This window comes from Camellia sinensis, chromosome 3 (genome assembly GCF_055761805.1).
Source record: "Camellia sinensis isolate YWXY chromosome 3, ASM5576180v1, whole genome shotgun sequence".
Lineage (NCBI taxonomy): Eukaryota > Viridiplantae > Streptophyta > Magnoliopsida > Ericales > Theaceae > Camellia > Camellia sinensis.
This window is the reverse complement of record NC_138963.1, coordinates 109,560,287-109,566,656: the sequence shown is the minus strand read 5'-3', so window position 1 is coordinate 109,566,656 and position 6,370 is coordinate 109,560,287.

Sequence of the window (6,370 nt, the reverse complement as noted above, 5' to 3'; positions counted from 1 at the left end):
ATGCCCAAGAAGATACAGACATCCCAACGGGGCCGGCTCCGCCCCCGATTCTACCGCAACTATCCAAGGCACCCACACCTATCAATGTACCGGATTCTCCCTTCGAGTTCGAAGTGGACCCCACAGCATTAAATCTGAGCAAGCTGGAAAAGATGTTTAAAAAATCCCAGGGAGTCAAGACCATCCCTGACATTGAAGATGGATATACCGACGCAGCTGTGACGCTGCCTGACAGATTCAAGATGCCGCATATCGACCGATTTGATGGATCCGGGGATCCCATGGTGCACCTGAGATTGTTTTCAGATATCTTAAGGCCAATGGGCCTCAGCAGACTGCAGAAGCTATCTCTATTCGGCCGGACCCTGTCGGGTGTGGCGGCCATATGGTATGCCAAATTAGAAGATGATGTCAAGAGAAACTGGGACGAGATGGCTGAGGCCTTCATTGCACAATACTCATATAACACGCAAATCGAGATTACGACCCGTGACCTCAAGACAACAAGGCAAGAGCCTAAGGAGAGCTTTTCGAAGTTCGTGACTAGATGGAGGGCCAAGGCCTCGATGATGACCCTAAGGCCCACAGATAAAGATCAGATCAGGATGATCGTGCGCAATCTCCAGCCTAAGCTGATGCAGAAAATGATCATGCTCCCCTTCCCTACCTTTTCAGATCTGCATGAGATGGGAGTACAGATCGAGGATGCCTTGAAGGAGGGCTTGATTGATAATGACCAGGAGCAACCCAGAAGAACTTTCAATCGCAGCACCAATACAGGCCCGAGTGGCGCTGCGACCACAAGAGCCTCAGAAGTGAGCATGGTCACCACCAACACCCTTCCAAGAACCATGGCAGCTACGCCATTCTCCGGCGCGTCCAGAAGCAATACACAAACAGCCAAATACCAACCCAAAAACCAAAGAACCTTTGCCCCACTGTATATGCCCCTGTCCAAAGCTCTAGGGGTTTTAATCAAAAAAGGGCACTTGAAGCCCCTAGAGCCGCGGCCATTACCGGAAAAACTTCCCCCTACCCACAACCCAGCCAAATATTGCGCATTTCACCAACAGCACGGTCATGACACCGACCAATGCTTCCGATTGCGCCATGAGATCCAAGATCTCATTGATAATGGGGTGATTGTACCCCCCGAAAAACCCAATGTCACAACAAACCCTCTCCCACCGCACCACCAAGCTCCACCTCCCAAAAGAATTAACTTTATCCAGACTGGGGTCGTGTCTTACGATCCTAGCATATATATCACCCCATCCCACCTACCCAGGCCGGAAGTGCTCCTTCCTAACTGTACTGACTTGTGCATGTTGGACACCTCCAGAACCCAACCCGAGCCAATGGTGGTGAATGCCGAAAATAGAACAGAGGAAGGTTTAGAGGAGAATGGGGTTGTTGAGCCAGAATCTGAGGAATCTAGGAGTTTCATTAAAAAGGTATACAATCCGAGTGACTACATTTTGTCGGCAGGCCAGGATAGATCAAGTGTGGAATTGCCGACAGGGGCAGAGCTGTGTGTGATCCAAGGGGATAGATTTGGACAGAGGACAGATGGTTTGACGGCTGTGGAAGAGGACCTTGCCAGCCTCCAGTTTTTCAATGACCAAGATCCAAGGGATGCAGCAGTCAACTGGTTTGATTATGAGGAATCGGCAGAGGCTACTGGGTGGCTGGATGATCAACCGGATATTGTGGAAGAGGTCCAACTAGAATGAGGCCTGGCAGGGGCGAGAATGTCAGTAACAGTCGGAAGGGCCGAAGAGCAGAGTACATCGCCAGAGAGCGCTAGTGTCGAGAATTTTGCTCAAGATCTGGGCATTTTGGATACAGGGAATTATGTACAACAGACTGCATTGACGCAGCTAGAACAAGAAAGAAGTGAAGAGTCTAAGAGAATCCGGAAAGATAAAGCCCATGAGGGGAGTAAAAGTGCGGTATACACGAGAATGGGGAGTGCTGCAAGCATATGGACGGGAGGTACTGCGAGTACGAGAACAATCATACCGGAGCCGGACAGGTGTTTGTCGGCTGCCGATGGAATGTGATGGGAAGACGACGATCTATGTCTTGCCCACACGGATGAGGATTGGGGAAGTAACCAGCCAGACGATACCTGGTACATCGGCGAGGTCGATCATATGACAAGGAGTGGATGGTATTTCAAGCCTCCACATCTAGATCAGCCAGAGGCGTCTGGGAAGGATAAAGAAGCTGAAAAACAGAAGGAGAAGTTACTTGAAGATGAGGCTGTGCTCAAACAGCTTAAAAAGATATAAGCAGACATCTCTATTTGGGGACTGCTTATGGCATCGCGAGTGCATCGACAAGCTGTCTTATCGGCCATGGACAAGGCCAAGCTCTCAATAGACACCACGCCCGAACAGCTGGTGGGCTTAGTTTTTCTGGGAGGAGCTACCCCGATGTTAACTTTCTCCGACAAGGAATTGCCACGAGAGGGTGCGAATCACAACAAGCCACTCTACATCTCTGTGGAGTGTAGAAATAAATGGATACCGGTGGTTCTTATTGACACAGGGTCCGCCATCAATGTGTGTCCAGCAAGGACTGCCTATGCAATCGGTTTAAAGACCACGGACTTTGTGCCGACAGCCCAGGTGATTCGGGCATACGACAACACAAGCAGAGAAGTCATGGGGACAGTGAAAATTCAGACCAAGGTTGGGCCGGGGCAGCACGAAATTGACTTTCACGTTCTAGAGGTTCCCGTCACTTTCAATCTACTCTTGGGGCAGCCATAGCTGCATCAAGTGAAGGCAGTTTCTTCCACCTTGCATCAGATGGTGAAATACCCCCATGGAAAGGGAGTAGCTATTGTTTTTGGAAAATCGTCGATCCATCCACCGCTGGAAGTATCTACGCCAATTTTGGAAATTGAGCACGGTATGGAGGATGTGTTCATGTCGGGTTTTACCCTAGCCGAGGCTCGGGTTGTGCAAACCATCATGGCTGTTAATGAGGGGTTGTATGTCAGTGCTCAATCAGTATACCTCATGAATAAACTCCAACACATCCCTGGGATGGGATTAGGAAAGAGTGGCCGGAAGGGCGTCGCAGCATTGGCCGAAGTGCCACACAACCCACATACCTTTGGCTTGGGTTATCTACCCACCAAAGAGGATTGGATAAGGAAAGGAAAGGAGATGGCTGGGAGAGCCAGAGCAAAGCAGGCAAGGAAGCCTTTTGAGTTAATCCCCCGACCCATCCAGGGTACCCTAAATGGACGCTTCGTCCGGGAAGGGGAGGACTTTCCGTTTTGTGGCTTCCCATAGCCATGGTTGAACGCAGAGAGAAAGCGCGTGCCGGGGTTTGAGATCTTCTTCGACTTACAATTATCCGGGGATGACGTTGCTGAAGAGCAGACGGACCCATTAGTTGAGGCTGAGCAGAGCAAGAAAATGGAGTCTGAGGACGTTAAAATTGAAATATGGGTAGCATTGGCTTGTCTACTTTCAGATCCTCCGATCAAATAGAGGTGCTTGGGGGATAACTTCTTGGTGTCCATGATCGAGAATGAAACGGCCGCGGGCCTACCAGCAAACATTTTGGATGCATCCATCGCACCCTCTCTCATTTGGCAGTATGAGGAGGGATTTTTGTCAAGCAGCACCGGTCAGGTAGTGAGCCAGAATCTGATTCCACCGAGTCTTGTGAGTCGGAATCAGGTTCCAGCTCGACTGAGTCTGAGTCCGGTATTCTTGGAGGTGACAACCCGGATGCCACAGTCCTGTCTAGGTCGTCTTTTTCTTTCTCTTTTGAGTCTGTTGTAACAAAAGAATCGGACGGTTTGGACGTGCTTAATGAGAATGATGTGGCTGCAGTTTCTGAGTACTTTTCTGTGCCCTTGATTTATTGCATTAACTCAGACTTTCAAAATTTTAAACGACGAGGAAGAAATTTCTCCGGTTTTGCAACGCTTAATTGAGCAAGAGCAGGAGAGATTTGTTAAACCCTTAATGGATGAAATCACTACTGTGAATATTGGTACTGAGGAGGACCCGCGGCTGGTCCAGATCGGGTCCACGTTGTCTTCAGCGGAACGTAAGCGCTTAGTCGCTTTATTAAAAGATTTCAAAGATGTTTTCGCGTGGTCCTACGAAGACATGCCTGGAATTGATCCTGAGATTATACAGCACCGGATCCCTCTTAACCCCGAGGCCCGACCCATCAAGAAAAAACTCAGAAGAATCCGCCCAGACTGGGCCCTCAAGATTAAGGAAGAGGTCACCAAACAAAATGACGCAGGGTTCCTGCTGGTATCCGAATACCTGACTTGGTTGGCCAACATTGTTCCGGTACCGAAAAAGGATGGCAAGATCCAGGTATGCGTGGATTTCAAGGATTTGAACAGGGCTAGTCCGAAGGACGACTTTTCTTTACCGCATATCGATGAGTTAGTAGACTTCACAGCGGGGCATGCTTTCCTTTCGTTCATGGATGGCTTCTCAGGCTATAATCAGATTGTAATGGCACCCGAGGACCGGGAGAAGACTGCTTTCACCACCCCGTGGGGGACATACTGCTACAGAGTAATGTCGTTTGGGTTGAAGAATGCTGGAGCTACATATCGACGGGTCGCGTCCACCATATTACACGACATGATCCACAAAGAGGTTGAGGTGTACGTGGACGACATAATTGTCAAGTCCAAAGAAAGAGAGGGCCACTACACCGCCTTGCAAAAGTTCTTCCAAAGGATCAGAGAATTTCGGTTGCGGCTGAATCCTCAGAAGTGTACGTTTGGCGTTACAGCGGGAAAAATGCTGGGGTTCCTGATTACACAAAGAGGTATCAAAGTCGACCCTTCCAAAATCAAGGCCATCTTAGAAATGCCACCACCGAGGACTGAAAATGAGGTGCAAGGCTTTCTAGGTAAAGTGCAATTCGTAAGATGGTTTATCTCAAAATTAACCTTGACTTGTGAACCACTTTTTGGCCTCCTAAAGAAAGGAAAGAAATTCCAATGGGACGACCGATGCCAAGCCGCTTTTGAATAGATCAAGGAATACTTACAGAACCCACCTGTGCTGTCACCACCTGAGCCGGGGAAGCCGTTGATTTTGTATCTTTTAGTAATTGAGACTACAATGGGCTGTATGCTCGCTCAAGAATCAGAGGACAAGGTGGAGAGAGCCATCTACTATCTGAGCAAGAAGATGCTAGAGTATGAGACCCGCTACACACCGTTGGAAAAGGCTTGCTTAGCCTTGGTATGGGTTACCAAGAAGCTGAGGCACTACCTGTTAGCTCACACCGTAATGTTGGTTTCACGACTAGATCCCATCAAATACCTTTTTGAGAAACCAGCACTTACGGGTAGGCTGGCTCGTTGGTTGCTTTTGTTTTCCGAATTCAATCTGAAATATGTGACGCACAAGTCAGTTAAAGGAAGAGCAGTAGTAGAATTCTTAGCCGATCATCTGGTGGAAGGAGGTGAAGCAGTTGAGTACTTATTCCCAGATGAGGCCATTTTGCATATCGAGGATGAAACTTGGACGATGTATTTTGACGGAGCGTCAAACCAGTACGGGTATGGGATAGGGGTATTGCTGATAGCGCCCAACAATTCCCGTGTCCCTTTAGCATTTAAACTCCAATTTCAAGTCTCGAACAACGAAGCAGAATATGAGGCATGCATTGCCGGTCTAGAAGCAGCCCTGGAACTAGGGACAAGACGGTTGGACATCATCAGGGACTCGAACCTTGTTGTGTCTCAAGCAAAAGGAGACTGGAAAGTCAAAGAGGAAAAGATGATAATGTACCACCAGACCTTGGACTTGCTGATTCCTCGGTTTGAAAAGCTAAACTTCACTCATCTACTAAGAGAAAACAACAGGTTTGCAGATTCACTTGCGACTCTATCTTCCATGATAGACATCCCGTTTGGAGTCCGGATGCGTCCAGTCATTATCGACCAGAAATTTGTGCCGGCTTACGAGTCGATTGCCGCTATAGATGAGGTTCAAGATGAGAACCCCAGGTATTACGATATTTGGAATTTCTTGGAGAAGGAAGCGTATCCACCAGGGGTAAATGCCAATGATAAAAGGGCAATTAGAAGAATAGCCATTCAGTTCATCATCTGCGGAGGTAAATTGTACAAAAGAGGTCATCTAGGAATGCATAAGCAATGCGTTGAAGCTGAAGAATCAAAACGCCTGATGGAGGCCATCCATGGAGGGGAATGCGGTACGCATATGAACGGGGTAATGCAAGCACAAAAGATCCTCAGACATGGTTATTATTGGTCCACCATAGAGGAGGATTGTATCGGCTTTGTTCGGCGATGCCACAAATGTCAGATCCATGCAAACTGCATGAACATTCCGCCGTC